General features: G+C 40.3%; 1 long non-coding RNA gene across 1 annotated transcript in view; it reads right to left on the reverse strand.

Annotated features, from left to right (window-relative positions):
* Nucleotides 1-310: 310 nt before the first annotated feature.
* LOC127473153 (uncharacterized) overlaps nt 311-16,825 on the reverse strand; it is a 28,253-nt gene continuing 11,738 nt past the window's right edge. Inside the window, exons 4-6 of the long non-coding RNA XR_007905293.1 lie at nt 4,568-4,693; nt 2,148-2,357; nt 311-1,346 (exon numbers count right to left, since the gene is read on the reverse strand). This is a non-coding gene — a long non-coding RNA (uncharacterized LOC127473153). The remainder of the gene's footprint in view (nt 1,347-2,147; nt 2,358-4,567; nt 4,694-16,825) is intronic.

Consider the following 16,825-nt stretch of genomic DNA (forward strand, 5'->3'; position numbering starts at 1 on the left):
GCTAACCTCAGTAATTACTTTCACCATTACTGTTTAATATTCAGTACCCATAGGAATACTAATGTCCAGTGCACTGCCATATACAATTATCAAATGCATTGTCATGAAAGGGCAGTGTAAAGGTGGTGGGAGAGCAATCACTTTTTTTCCTTTTTTTTTTTCTGGATATCTAAATAGTATGAGAATTTTATCTATTTCTTGGTTCACCTTAAGACTGTCATTTTTTCAAATAGTCTTACTTTCAGGTGTTGGATCCTGAATTTTTTACAATCAATGTGGTGACTGGATGGCAGGTGCTGACCAAGCAGCTCTATCATTCCTCTCCTCAGTAGGACAGGAAAGAGTGAATCTAACAAAAGTCTCATGAGTTGAGAGAGGGGCCAGGAGAGATCACTCACCAGTCACTGTCACAGGTAAAACAGACTTGACTTGGAGAAAATTAATTTATTGCCAATCAAAATCAGAGTACAATAATGAGATATAAACCCAAATCTTAAAACAGCTTCCTCCCACCCCTCCCTTCTTCCTGGTCTCAATTTCAGTCCTGATTTTCTCTATCTCCCCTGGCCAGTGGGGCAGAAGGATGGAGAATGGGAGTTACAATCAGTTCATCACATGTTGTCTTTGCCGCTCCTTCCTTTTCAGTGGGAGGACAGCTCATGCTCTTCCCCTCTTCCCTCCTACAGGAAACAGTCCTCCACAAACTTCTCCAACCTGAGTCCTTCCCACAGGTTGCAGTTCTTTTCAAACTGCTCCAGCACGGGTCCCTTCCATGGGGTGCAGTCCATCATGAACAGGCTGCTCTAGCGTAGGTCCCCCGCAGCATCAGAAGTCCTGCCAGCATACCTGCTCCAGTGTGGGCTCCTGTCCTACTAGGAGCCTGCTCCAGCACAGGCTTTTTATGGGATCACAGCCTCCTTTTGGCATTCACCTTCTCCAGTGTGGGGTGCTCCAGGTTCTGCAGGTGGATCTCTGTTCCCCCATGGACCTCCATGGGCTGCAGTGGGACAACCTGTCTCACCGTGATCTGCATGATGGGCTGCAGGGGAACCTCTGCTCTGGTGCCTGAAGCACTTCCTCCCCCTTCTTCTACACTGACCCTGGTGTCTGCAGGGCTGCTTCTTCTCACTCATCTCTCTGAACGCAGTTACTGTTGCACAGGTTTTTTCCCTCCTTCTTAAATCTTTAATCCCAGACGTGCTGCCACCGTCACTGCTGGGCTGAGCACTGGCCAGCAGTGGGTCCATCTTGGGCCCAGCTGGCATTGACTCTGTTGGACGTGGGGGAAGCTTCTAACAGAAGCAAACAAGTCTTGTGGCGTATTCCCTCTGGGCATCTGCCTAAAACTTATAAATAAACACAAGTGACATTAGCCAGTAAAATCCACATATAGCTAGAGTACAAGTCAAAAATCAACTATTCTTTATTTAAACATAAGCTGGAAAAAATTCTCTCTCTATATATACATATATATATTTACAGGTTTTCAAATCAATTATCTCTATACCCACTCTCGATGAATCATTCATGCAAAAATTATTTTTAGTCTTTCATATTCATTCAAAACAAAACTTGAGCTCCAATGATGCTGACAATGTTCCATTTTTATTGCTAGCAATATGGTAGCACTAGTGGCAACATCAGCACAACAGTAGCCTCTTGCACCAAACCCCAAACTTCCATTTGTGGACTAAAAGACAAGTTACAAAAGCTAGCTAATTAAACTTCCCAACTTGCAGCCTCTGAAATCAAAGCTCAGAGAAAGAAAATATCCTGTGGCAGGATATAGAGGAAAGCTGAGGCAGATTTTTAGACCAGAGGAAAAACATGAGGATTTGAAATGCTGTGCTTTAATTATAAGTGCAGTAATTCACAGCTATCATTTTATTTACCTTCCATGCCTCTCAACTATTATTTCCAGTTGTCACAAACAACACCAGATGTGGCATGACATATGAAGCTCTGCAATTTTCCAACATTTTATTTCTTATGCTGTGGAAATTATAGCTTTCTCTTGAGCATCAGGCCTTCTATTTACAAAACATCCATAGGCTTCATTTTTATATTAGTAGTGACCCATCTTAACGCTGTAAAACTGTGCAGGCTTTAATCAAAGTTTCCCATTATGGATTTCACCTCCTACTCACTCAACGTGGCTGTACCGTAAATTCAACCTACTTATTGGTTTACTGTGTCCCTCAGCAGCTTGAGGTGAAGTTGCAAACACATACATTCATCTGTGTAGGTGTTGATATACACTGAAGCTTGAGATCAAACTGCGGATGTTTATACGTGATCTCGATCTTCACCTATGCCAAAGTGAATCTTTCCTCTGGGTTTCAAAGCATGCTGGTGAGCTTCAAAGTAAACATATAGAAGCACATTTAGTAATGTTTATTTACCTAAATATTCATTCTTTGCTGGGGAGAGATTTCTGAACATGGGGGTTGCTGCCTGTATCAAACCAACAGTGAGCTGGTGCAGCATCATGTTTCTATTCTATCTATCTATCAGGATATTACTGAATGCTTCATCAGAAGGCTCAAGAACAGAACATAGAATAAACCGCTCACAGGAGAAGTTTCTTCCAAATCTTGTGAAGTTAACTTTTGGTTTTTTCTACTGGAACATAAAGATTTTAATTCTACCATTTTTTCCTTTTACAAAGTACCAGGCAATGCACTTACTGCCATAAAAACACCTGTTTCTTTCCACAACTAATCCATTCTCATATGTTTGAAAAACTCCATTTCCCTCAACTTGAAACCTGCAGACTCATGCAAGACTTTCCATTACCACATTTGGCAGTCACTGTCACTGTTACTCTATATTTTTGGGAAAAACTCCAAATTAATTGAAGATGTCATTAAAGATGTACAACTACTCAAGCCCTCCTTAGGCTCCTTTATCAAGAACAGCTCTAAAGGGTTTTTTAAATAAAAGTTTTAATTACAAATACCCACAGCATAGATCAAAAAAAGAAATGTTCCAAGCACAATGGCACATGGGAACTCTCTAGATGACATTGTAGTACTTTTTGGTCAAATGGTATTTAGAGGATTGCCAATATGAATGTCTAGTGCTCTTCCTTATGAACATATTGATAATGTGCATTATGCAATATGCAATGATCTAGATCTTACTCTTTTGCATTGACACTTAAGCAGAAAAGCATTCACATTATTTTCCTTACTGAAACCAGAAGATTGTGGAAGAGGAAGAAACAGAAAAGCTTAGGAAGTAACTCAGTAGCTGAGATTGCAGATTTCAACAGTTGAGTTGTCTGATTTAGAACCTGCCTGACCTGAACTGTTCTGAGGAAGCTAAGGCAGTGCTTGAGCAATAGGCCATTAGCAAATTTTATATTGGTTAAGCTAAGCTGTCTCAGCTGCTGGACAAAGTGCTATTGTTTCCTCATTCTTCTGCATGAACTCTGCCCCACATGTTAACAAAGCCAGCAAGACCCATTTCCATTCCATTTCAGCTAAAAGCAAAAGACTTCCAGCAACAGCACATTTAACCCTGCCTAGAGAGCTGGGTTGTGAGAGCAATTCCAGAATATACTCTGATGCTTTTGGAAGAGAATTACCGTATTGTTGCTGTAGAGGTTTCATTCTTCTCTAGCAGGAGTTTTTTCTTTAAAAAATAAAGTAAGTTTCCTTAAACAGAAGACCCATGATAAAAATGAAAGGCAAATTCACAGGGGTAACAGGATCATACAGCAGTGGAAAGTAAAGTCTGTTGCGATGAGGGCAGAAGCTTGGTGAACTGGGCAATTAGACAGTATTTTATATAGCTCTGTAACACAAAACTCCCCTATGAAAATGGGAGAGTGGCCTTAGGAGATTTCCTAAACTACATCCTTTTAGTTTAAAAGGTTTTCTATTTAAAGCCTCTTCAAGGGTACACAGGAGATTCCTTAACACCCTCTACCATTCCTATTTTGAGAGCTGCCCTGTTACTCCAGGACTGAGGACAAAACATTTCAAGTGTGTGAAGGCAACCTCAATTAGTGCCATTTCTCCCTATTTCTGAAGTGGATTATCAGCTCCTTTCCACTTCCTGACCCTCATAGAATTGTCCTTGAGACTGCTGAATCCCATAGAGAAAAATATATTTCCAGACTCCTCTGGGTCCATTCCTCTGAACTTGTCCAATCTTCATCTTTCAAGGTTCAAATCTTTGGGCAGAAACCCTGTATGCTGCCATGTCCCATGGCAAAATACAGTCACGTCTGGAATCAGAAGGAGGAAGGGGAAAGCCCTCAGAATATGCAGCAGCCATTGTGAATAAAACTGTTGTGCTTTGCTTAATACACATTTAAGTGTTACTTTGTTTGTTGTTGTTTTTTTTAACTACATAATAAAGCATGGCATTTTTTTTGCTCAAATAGATTAAATAACATTGAGAAAGTAAATTTATATAATAACATTTATATAATATACACGGTTGCTGGCTCTAGCATCTCTGTATAAGCAACAGGAAACATTGTTGAAAGGGAACCTTACACAACCTGAAGTGAACTGATTGCAAATTACTGTTTTCAAACCAAAAAAAGCTTCTGTACCTGGCATTTTTTTCCCAAGAGAGCAGTTTCACAGGTCCAGAGGTCAAGGAGCACAGGGCATTGATCCAGAGACACGTGCCCAGCCAAGGACGTTGCTGCCACTGAATCGCTCACAAGTTACATTGCCTGAGATGCACAAAAAAAGGAGAAAACAGGAAGATGTCAGTATCAGAGAGACTTCCACATGCCTACAGTCCCAGGGCTTGTGGTAATTCTCTTTATTTATAGCACAGGATTGTGGTTTTTGCTTGCAGGGAACCCCAGGACAGAAAAAGATTTCAACTTTGGCACATCCCAGAGTCTCCTGCAAGGAGCCATTTGGTTTAAATGTATCTCTTCCATCATCTTTTAACAAATATTCTTTGAGAGGTTCAAGTTCAAAAGAACCACATCAAGAGATAAAGCCAAAGAAAACATATAAAAAATAGAGGAGGAAAGTGAATAGAAGCTTAATTTTTCCCAGCACCAAATCATGTTGGGATCATCTTCATCCCTTCACCTTCACCCTCAAATCAAAGATAAGCAATATATACTACTCAAAGATAAATTTTACTAAGAGATATAGCAGGCCAGACAGCAGATTGAGGTGATGGTTTTCTTTTCAGAAGGCTTACTACCAGAAAAGTTACTTTTCAAAATTTAAAAATTACTGTGAAAGGAGGAAAAAACATGCAGAGTTAAAAATCAGCCTCGGTGTAAATAGAAGAGGCTTCCGCAGCTACTCTTCAGCTCCAGACTTGGTCTTGTTTTTCAAAGTTGAACAAGAGAGTAATTTGAAGTCCATGATCACTGGAAAAGTCAGCATGGAAATAATGTTTGAGTCTATGGCACACAGAAAGAAACCATAACAAAAAGGAACATAGGACAAGTTGTATATGATCAGTCCTCAGGACTACTGTGTGAGGGTGATAATTAAGTCACCTATAAACACAAGATCTGCTATTCCAGACTCATTCAGTAGCCTGCCTCCTGTGATGACGGAATCACAGAATGGCTGAGGTTGGAAGGGATCTCTGGAGGTCACTGAGCCAACCGCCTGCTCCCAAGCAGGGTCACATCAGGGTCAATTGCCCAGGACTGTGTCCAGTCAGATTCTGAATATCTCCACCAGCCTCTCAGCAAACCTTTATCAGTGTTTGATCACATTCACAGTTAAAAAATGTTTTCTTGTGTTCAGATAGAATTTCATATTTCAGTCTGTGCCCAGTGCCTTTGGTCCCGATGGCAGGGATGGCTGAGAAGAGTCTGGTCCCCTTATCTTCATTCCCTCTCATCAGGTGTTTATACGCACTGATTAGTTCTCTCCTTACCCTTCTCCAGGCAGAACAGTCCTAGCTCTCTCAGTCTCTCCTCACGTGAAAGATGCTCCAGAAAAAGGGTTCACAATGAGGACCTTCTGGTGACTTCAAAAGAGGTCCTACCATCTATTTAGACATTCACAGGTTTGTAAAGATTTTTGATCATCCTGATGCTCAGGTCTGCCCTGCATTCTATCAGAATATTCAATCTTAGAGAAGCATACTAAAACATCAAAAGCATTATGCTACCAATACAGAAAGTAATCTCAATAATTTGATTTAAGAGATATTTTATGGAATTCTCTGCACACTGTACATGTTTGTGCCATTTATTCACTGTTTTCTAATGACCCTCCCCTCATACCTTCTACAATTCCAAGCTTTTTCCTCCTCACCCATCTAGAAGTACAACTGCTCTTTTTTAGAAATCTGTTATACAGACTCCCTTAACTCATATCTTACTACTTAAAAAGGAAAAAAGATAACCCAGAAAAAAAGGAAGTCTGGAATGTCAAGTAATTTGCGGATTCTTATTTACAGCTGAGAAAAGTTTAAAAGTGGTGGGAAGTAAATTTAGTTCTGTTAAAAAGCAATCCAATACATTAATTAAAAGACATTCAGAAACAATTAACATTTTTCTTTTCTGACTCTCTGTGCCTTGAAGATGTGCTAGCTCATTATATTACTTAGCTGCATCAATAAATGTCCTTCTGTGTTCTTATTCCCTACAGGGTGACTTTGATGTCTGTGACCCTGAATAAGTGCAAAATTGTGACATTAACATCATGTGACAAGCAATTCCACATGCTCAGTTAGGTCTTTGTAGCACATTTATCACTTAGCTAACTAGGAGAATAAAGAAAAGTCCCACAAATCCAGTCAGTGCTTGATCTTGCAGAAATACAGCAACAATTCAAGGAGTCATGGGATTGACCTACCTTGAAAACAGCAAACTATCACAGGTCTTTTAGACCTGTGGATATCTTATGTTTATCTTTCTCAGTGTACTGGCTGGTCACAAGCACCAGCTGGTTCCCAAGCTCCTTTGGGTCCTCTAAATTCATATCATGTATTATGTAAACCCCTCACTGGTCTTGTGTATGAATACATCCATCTTCTCTAGTGTGAGAGTTGTCATGGTTTTCCACCTCTGCAAACTTCGTAAACAGAGTGCTGTGGACCTGTGCTATGAAAAAGAGACACATAGCAGCTGTCAGCTCTGAAAGGATTGCAATTCTGTATAATTAACCTAAGAGTGGACCTTGCCTCAGAACATGTCGCTAGCAGAGAACAACTAAATAAAATATTGCCAAAATATTTTTTACAGGGAACGCCCACACTGTGTCTTCATTTATACTACCACAGAGTCAGCCAAACTGTACGAAATTGTTACTGTGTCTAGTTTTTCCTTCAGTCATATACATTCACAAAAAACCATCAAGAAGGCATGAAAATGCAAAAGATTAGCTCTTGAACTAAGGTAGAACTTTTTTCCTTCTTCTAATCTAGCTCAAATTTGGCAAAATGTCTTAAATTCTGACATTCAAAGTCAACATATTTTTAAAGCCCTCTTGGCTAAGTTCCACTTTCAAGATTTGTAGATAAGTTCTCACACACAAGGACTTTAGCCTAATTATAAAGAATGCCCATTGACTGGTGTCCCAAATTGCTGTGAAATCAGCACTTGTTGAGTAGAATAGTTTAACAATGACCTTAATTTTCAAAAAAACCCCATCAGCATCTTTAAAAGAGAATTGTCTACCTTGGCAGTGAGTCATTAGCAACTAACTTAACACCCAGGCAAGAATTGAGTACTGCAGTCAGCAGAAGTGGTGTTAGTTTTCAAAAGATTCTGTTTCTTAACTGTAAGTGCCACGCAGAGAATTACATACATCTGTCTCTGGATGTATAATTACTAAAGTTAATCTTCCAGTGTAAATAAACACTTGGGGTATAGGGGTAATAGCCATGGAATTTTCTTAATGGTTCTTATTATAAGAAGTTAGCAAGCAAATACAAGGTTCTCCTTTTCCACTGTTTGTTTTTGTTATTTCCTGGTATGTAATGCACTTTTGTTCTCAGTTCAGTGCCAAATAATGACACACGATTTATTGGGACTTTCTGTTTTCACTGGCTGTCCTAACATCTGCCTTGACAAGATCTCCAGTGCTACCAAAAGTTTCCCTGTTAGCACCTGGGTGTCTAAACTTTTATTCAAAGAAAGGATGGAGAAAAGGAAAAGGTATTTCCTTCAGTCATGGAAATCTGAGTAAAATTTAAATGTATTCAGAAGAACAGCTTGCCAGCTTCAGAGATATGTACTGGATCAGAATTAATTCTTTACCATAAAGTTAATTAGGCAGCCCTGCAAAATGTACACCTAATTTGAACATAATGTTGGATAAGCCTGGTCAGATTCCTTTCCTTTTTTCCCTATGGTGTTCTGCACTCTCTGTTCTTTCCTTATTCTTCTGAACAGACTATTTGTTTCGCTGATCTTAATTATGTGGTGCAGAATTTGATAAAGGTTAAATCAAAGCCCTTTATAGAACAATTAAATTCAACTTGATTTAGGTAAATAACTGAGCAAATACTAGAGTGACTTCACCATAGCAGATAGGAGAGGGTTTTGGTTGTGTTTTTAAATATCCTTATGAAAACCTTTCATTGAAATATTTCCACTTTCAAGCTATTAATTTTTTTTTCTGGTGATTCCTGCTCTGACTCATTCCTAAAAGTCTCAGTCAAGACTACTGCACTCAGCAAAAGGGGCATGTGACTACAAAACTGGAGAGCTCTTACAAAACAAAACTAAAAGGAAATGAAGACTTTCTTCCTATCATATTGGGAGACTCCATATGCGATTCATATTCTTAAGACACTGTCCATATTTTTAAGACACCTTCTAAATACAACTTATGCCTATAAAAAAATGTTATAACTCAGTTATATATCTATAGCAACAAATCGAGTAATTGGATATTTGTGTGGTCTTTTGCCTGCAGGTTTTGATTTTTCTCCTCTAGTTCTGCTCAGGTTTACTGGGACTTAACAAATCCCTTTTGGGTTATAAAGCAATATTTACACACCTACATATACTTTATCTACTTTCTTCCAAGCTGAATCTCAAAAAGTTTTAAGGTAGTATAATGCAACACATTGGTTTGCAGGGCCTTGTGTCATTATAACACACACGTCTGATCACCTCCATCCCAAACAGTCTGCCACACTGAATCAGAATCTCAGTTTTGGATACTTTCTGTGCTGAGCCATCTCACCAGTTCACAGCTCACAACATGGAGGGATTCCTAACACAGGTACTCCTCCAACTTTGGGCATAGATTAAATGATAACATTTTTAAGAAACAATGCCATTCATTTTGTGTTTATATCACATGCTAGCAAGTATGCTAGATGGGTGTCAAGTAGTTTGCCTTTAAAATGGCTTTACTGTAGTTTCAGTTCTTGAAAGACAGTCTGTGCAATAAATTAAAAATAAACCCAAAACACATTAGAAACTGTTGTTCAGGAAATACTGTTGCCTCTGCTTATAAATTCACTGCCAAATAAACTGTAATAGGATTAGTAAATATTTATCTAGGCTTTAGCTGAAGTTCAGGAGTATATATCCATATCCCTGTATTAGTCCAGAAGAAAGAGAGCCCAGTGTGCAACAATGTCTCTCTCATTGCTAGGGCTCTCTGAAGTACTTCACAGCTAATCTCTCCCGATCAGAGTGTGTACACAAAAGGTCAGAACTGATCTTTGCATCATTTCTTCTGCTACTGAAAAAAGAGGAATGAAGATAAAGGTATGTTACTTGGAATTTAGAAGGAGACTTTGTCCTAACACCTGCTTCCCAGAAAGCTAACTCCCATTGGAAAGTAAAAGTTTTTAAATTACTTTTTCTGACTTGAAAATTTGAAGATGCTGGAACACTCTGTTCAACATTTTTTTAGCAGAAAAACACAGTTTTCTAGTTCCAAGTAGCTTTCATTTAAGAATTTTAACTGGTTATATTTTTAAAGAATAAATCACAGAATCACAGAATATGCTGAGTTGGAAGGGACGCAGAAGGATCATCGAGTCCAGCTCCTAGCCCTGCACAGGACCATCCCTAACAGTCACACCATGTGCCTGAGAGTATCATCCAAATGCTTCTTGAACTCTATCAGGCTTGGTGCTATGACCACTTCCCTGGGGAGCCTGTTCCAGTGCTCAACCACCCTCTACTGGTTTTCTTCACCTTCTGGGTGAAGAAAATCTTTTTAGTATCCAACTTAAAGCTCCCCTGACACAACGTCAGGCCATTCCTTTGGGTTCTGTCACTGGTCACCACAGAGAAGAGATCAGTGCCTGCCCCTCCTCTTCCCCTCATGAGGAAGTTGTAGACTGCAATGAGGTCTCCCCTCAGTCTCCTCTTCTCCAGACTGAACAGACCAAGTGACCTCAGCCACTCCTTATACAGCTTCCCCTCAAGGTCCTTCATCATCTTCATTGTCCTCCTTTGGACGCTCTCTAAGAGCTTAATATCTTTCTTATATCATGGTGACTAAAACTGCACACAATATTCAAGGTGAGGCCTCACCAGTGCAGAGCAGAGTGGAACAACCCCCTCCCTCAACCAGCTGGTGATGCTTTGCCTGGTGCCCCCCAGGACACAGCTGTCCCTCCTGGCTGCCAGGGCACTGCTGACTCATACAACTTGCCATCAACAAGGATCCTCAGGTCCCTTTTGACAGCACTGCTCTTAAACATCTCATTCCCCAGTCTGGACGTACATCCAGGGGTGCTCCATCCCAGATGCACAGTCCGGCACTTTCCCTTCTCGAACTTCATAATTCGAGACGGGGCTGGTAATTGCCCAGTCCTCTAATTTGTCAAGGTCTCTCTGCAGGGCCTCCCTGCCTTTGAAGGAGTCAACAGCTCCTCTCAGTTTTGGATCATCTGCAAACTTGCTTAGTATCCCTTCCAGGCCCATGTCCAAGTCATTTATGGAGATGTTGAAGAGCACAGGGCGTAAGATGGAGCCCTCTGGAACCCCACTAATGACAAGTCATCAGTCTGATGTTACCCCATTCACTATTACCCTCTGTGCTTGACCTGTGAACCAATTGCTTACCTACCACATGATGCTATCCAGCTGTGTGCTGGGCATTTTGTCCAGAAGGATTCCATAAGAGACAGTATTGAAAGCTTTGGTGAAATCCAAAAAGATGACATCAACTGGCTTCTCTTGATCAACTAGGGGGGTTACCTTGTCATAGAAGGAAATCAGATTTGATGAGCAGGACTTTCCTTTCATGAAGCCGTGCTGTCTGTGATCAATGACTGTTGTCTTTCATGCAGTTTTCAATACTTCCCAGAGTAATCTTCTCCATAACTTTACCAAGCACTGTAGTGAGACTGAGAGGCCTGTAGTTTCTGGGATCCTCTTTCTTGACCTTGAAAACTGGGGCAACGTTCACCAGCTTCCAGTCAACTGGGACTTCTTCAGATTCCCAAGACTGCTCAAAAATCATTGAGAGAGGTTTTCCAATGACATCAGCCAGCTCTTTGAGGACTCTTGGATGAATCCCATCAGGCCCCATAGATTTGTAGAGATCCAACTTGAGCAGCAGATCCCACACAATTTCAGGGTCAACTGGGAGTTGATCATTCTTACAGCCATGGACCTCCAGCTCAGGGCACTGAGACCCCCTTGGTCGATCACCCGTGTTGAAGACAGAGGCAAAGAAAGTGTTAATCACTTCTATCTTGTCTCTGTCCCTGTTTGTGAGGTGACAATCCTCATCTTGTAATGGGCTGATGATATTTCTATATTGCCTACTACCATTAATATATTTGAAAAAAACTCTTTACTCTTTTTATGTTCCCCTGCATTTCTGGCCAGCTTCAACTCTAGCTGAGCTGTGACTGCATGAATTTTCTCCCTGCAGTAGCAAGCAGCACCTCTGAATTCTTCCCATGTCACTTAACCGTGCTTCCACTGGGCACACACCTTCCTTTTTTGCCTTCTTTCCAAGAGAAGAATTTGCTCAGCCAAATTGGCTTTCTGCCTCACCTGCTTGACTTCCGACATCTGGGGATCGCCTGCTCCTGTGCCATTAGGAGGTGATGTTTGAAAAGCAACCAGCACTGATGGACCCCAGCACCTGCAAAAACATTTTCCCAGGGGATCTTACTTATTAATTCCCTGAGCAGTCTGAAGTCTGCCCTCCTCACATCCAGAGTTGAGGTTTTGCTGGCACTTTTCTCCTGTCAACAGAGATTTTAAATTCAATCACCTTGTGGTCACTGTGGCCAAGATAGCCACCAATTTCCACTTTGCTCACGGGATCCATTCTGTTGACAAGAAGCAGAACAAGAGAGGCATCTTTCTGAGTCAGGTCCCTGAGGACCTGTTCCATAAAGTTGTCATCCAGGTGTTTTAGGAATCTTCTGGCCTGGGTTGTACCAGCTGTGTGATTCTCCCAGTACTGGCAAGTTGAAGTCCCTTATAAAGACAAGGACAGTTGACTTGGAAGTGTCTCTTAGTTCCTCAGAGAATAATTGAAATAAAACTAAAGATACCTTAAAAATATAATCAACACTTTGTCTGTCTCACACGTTTTATTTATTTTCAAAGAAGTTTAGATTTTTTCATGTTTAGGGACATGAAGTTTGTTTTGTTTTGTTTTCCTGGGGGGCGGGTGGGATGTCTGAAGTCTTAACATAAGCAAAAAATGGTGGTAGGAAGCCTACTTCCTTTTTGGTTCTAGCCACAATTCTTCCATGTGGAAGAGTTGTGTTCTATAAACACACCTTGTGCGTTTAGTTCTGTGTATTTCTACAGGAAACAAACGAGTTTCTGGTAAATGAGAAATAAACATGAGTTCAAAATGTTGAAAAAAATCCTTGAAAAAGATACTCTCATGCTTCTTCAGACTTTCTAAATGAGAACTTTGAGATGAATGTAAGGTAGCAGAGCTGCAGAGAAATTCCACAGCTCAGAAGACAAAATACTATATATCTCACATACAACCAGTAATGTCAGCATAAGATATTGGTTCTGTTCAGTATATTTCACAAAAAAAGTTGGGGAACCAAAGTTTGATAAGTCTTAGAAATTGAATTTTTAATTATTTTTTCCAATCTGTGAAGCAAGTGTAGTAATTATATCACTTCAGGCACATACCCTCATCCCAGATTAAAAAAAGAAAGTCCTAAACTCTACCTAAATCTAATAATACATTTTAGAAGTCATTAGGAGTTTTCCATAAATTGTAGAATGCCTTAGATTTCTCAGGAACTTCTATGCTGTGTGATAGTCCCACACTTACAAATGTCTTAGTTTAAGCACAACCAGCAGCACCTATCTAAGTAAATATTTATCTGGCAGGCATTATTGACATTGTGCTTTCGTGTGACTGAAATTTCTTAGGTTTGTTACAGACCACTGGTAGTATTTAGCCAGTTAAGACATGTTTCTGAGGAACAGGTTACCCTGACTCCCTCAGACAATTCAGCAATTGATCACAACACAGTTGGCATGGAAAGATCCAGAGAACCGGATTAGGCACTCCTGGTGAAGAACGTGCTTTGGAAGACTTACATGGTACCTCCCCTTGTGTAGTGACCATATGGCTGAGAACTCAGGCCACCAGAAACCCCGGTGCCTCTTTCAGCAGCACAGATCCAGGAGGTGTCTTCTGTGCTGAGAATTAGGTGACCAGGCTTGAAGGAGTGGCCAGTGGCACTGGTGGTCAGGCTTCTTTCCATGAACTTGAAATAGTTATGGATCTCCAGGCACACTCTCTGGACCAAGCAGACAGTTGCATTTTCAGTTGGATGACAGCTCCTCTCTTAAAAAAATTGACTCTGCAGATTTTATGTTGCGGGTTTTTTACCTTTAGCTCAGGGACTCTCAGGTGATGCAAGAAAAGAAGGGACAAGTAGGCTCCTCTCCCCACTATGTGCTCCCTGTGGGCAGTCGCTGTGCCCTCTTCTAACCCTAGCACCACATAAGATGCCTTTATAACTATACCTTTTTCCAGACAGGAAAATGTAATTACATTTTTGCTACTCAAGGAGATTTCTGAACGTCTCCAAAGCAGACAGTTTGGCTACATCTGTTGTCTGAAAGAAGATTGGTGTTGCCTACAGAAGTGACAGTCACAGAAACCTGCAGAATGGAATAATGGAAAAGGATGGCACTACTGCTTCTGTCAGAGAAACAGTATGATGGTATCATTGTTCTTCCTTCTTTCAGGGTTTGTTAAATATATACATACATATATGCACGTTAAACAATTTTATGCATAGACTTTACCACAAGAAAAGGAAAGGAAGTTCCATACTGGATGAAATTCATAATCCCGCCAGCAGTGAAATTATCAGAGCATATAACTCCACAATATTTGATTGCTTTCCAATCCTTAGTGGTTTATTCTTATAAAGTCCCTGGACTGTATGAAAGAGCTAACCCCATTTCAAAGACAAGACTGCAGCAAGACTCAGATCAAGGAAATTTTCCAAAGAAATTCAGAACATCTGTTTCATCAAAACCTCAACCCAGATATGGCTAGTGACACATCTGACCTCCTAGTTTTTCATTTTTCTTCCAGAAACAAAAGAAAAACTGATTTCTGGGCTCCAGCAGGTCATAGGATGAGCATAGGGCAAAATCATAGTGTGGAATGAAGAAGTAACCTCAGATTAGGCTGTAGGAAAGTTTAACTGTGATGTGTACATAACACCCCCAACACAAGCATATATTAAAATCTCTAGCTAACGTTCTATAAAACGAAATTAAATAGTTGGGTTTTTTTTTCTCACTCCTTTCCAGCATCCTCTGTGCTGTAGTACAAAGAGTAGCAGAAGAGCAGCAAACAGGAAAACAGCTACACCTGCCTTGGTTTCAGTTCCATCAAGGCCTTCTGACAAGCATCAGGAATTACTCTACCAGTATCAGTGACATTAAACTGGCATTAGTATCAGTGTAAATGAGAAGATCAATGTGAGTCACACAGTATTTATTTATTGTGGATCATTATGGACAGTGATTTACTTGGCATTATCCAATTTACTTCCTCAGACAATCAAGTAGATAAGAAAAACTCTTCTATCTTCTCTATCCCAATTTATTTGTATGGCATAAATTGGAATTCTTTCCAGTTTCTAAAGGTTTCATAGCATTGATCTTGGCATTGTTTTTTCTGATTAAAGAAAATCTTATTAACGTATCTTTACAGATTTGTGCTTGTCAAATTTATCCCTCTCAACACAAGACATCCTAACAAAGCTACTCACAGAAGTGACATGGATATACTTAGGACTACGTTGGCAGATCTATAAATTTGCAAGTTGACATGAGTGTATTGTCTCCAAAAATTCCTTCAAGCCTAACATCTTGATGACAAACTGTCAGGCAATGAATTCTTTACATAATCCTTGCAATGATAGATTATCTGTGAACAAATTTCTCTATCCTTACTAAGTATGATCATCCTCACTCATCCTGTCCTCATTGACTTCAAAGGTCTAATTTCTTAAATTTTAGAAACACTAGGTCCTTCCATCTCTATTACTTAAGATAACATGAGGTCAAACAGTATCAAAATATAATTTCCTGAATCAATGGCATTAGTTGTACGTCTCTGTTAAATACAAAAATAAGTATATGGACTGTGGATGAAGCTTCTTCACTTAAAATTTCCAGTCTAAAAAGATAGACAATGCTGTCTGAAAACTCTTGAGTGACATGACGAAAAAAGTGACAGCACATTTGTGAATAGCAGCTAAACTTTTATTTTAAATACATTGAGACCAGGATAGCATCTTTTTTTTCTTTGTGGAGGAACTAATTCTAGTTTTGCAATAACCTTGATGACTAGACTGTTTCAAAATTGAGATCAGTTGTGTTCCTTGCATGGCCCCCAAGCACGTACTCTTTCCCAACACATTTGTGGACTTAGTGCACTTGAGAGAAGATGAAGAGTGCAATCCTGTTTTCTTTCTTTTCTTTTTTTTTTTTTTTAATTAATCATCATGTCAACCCAATGTTTGGGTGTTTTTTTCTGAAGTTTTCATTAAGTAATCAAATATTTTTTAGTCTGGGTCAGCCTGAGGTAGGAAACATTTCAGTATGTGAGAGCTTTTCCTTACAGAGAAATGTGGATATATTTTTTAACACAGAGTTGGCACCAGGCTTGGGGTAGATTAATCAGCAGGAAAGAGGGAATGGGTGGGAGACTAAATGGTCTCTCTCTCTCCCTCTATTCCCTTTCCCCTGCTCCTGTATTCCTGCCCTGTTTGGTCCTGGCCAAGCGCGGAGGTCCAAGACCTTCTCATTAATAGTAGGGCTGCATCCAGCCCTAGTAGCTGAGACCTTTCCTCTTTAAAAAACAAGAGCAAAACAATGAGATTTTTCAGTTCTTTCTTACCTTGCCACAAGGGCCCTCTGGTGCAGGCATGTGTAGAGTGAGACAAACTGAACATTGGGCTGCAGATACAGAAACTTCTGGGATGTAACAGTTCTGTGCTTTTATACTTACCAAAGCAGTGGCTCTGAAGGACTTCTGAGTCAGAAGGACAATAAAGAAATAGGGAATCAAAGTCCATCTGCTTCAAAGGGATACCTTCACATTCAGAGGATTAGTCACAGAGCTCGCCACACAGTTACTACAACTTCCCCAGATACCAGAGAAGTAGGTCCTACTTCTCATTCACTACTCTGCCAGTGAGGCCATTTGGGTTTTTTCCCCCTCCTCCAAAACATGAAGTTCTCTCACAGCTTCTGAGCCTCTGTGAGGTGATGCCCACAGATGCCACTTCCTTCTTGAGAGGAGGAACTTGCTATCACACCTGTCTCTGCACGAAGCAGGCATCTGCCCTCAGGTCCACAGGTGCCTAGCTGCTGAGTGGCTTCCAGCAACCAAAGCACGCCACCTTCCTTCCTCCCCTCTCCTCAATACACACA

The sequence above is a fragment of the Manacus candei genome, unplaced genomic scaffold (assembly GCF_025592945.1).
Source record: "Manacus candei isolate 608988 ecotype Guabito, Panama unplaced genomic scaffold, ASM2559294v1 h1tg000034l, whole genome shotgun sequence".
Classification (NCBI taxonomy): Eukaryota; Metazoa; Chordata; class Aves; order Passeriformes; family Pipridae; genus Manacus; species Manacus candei.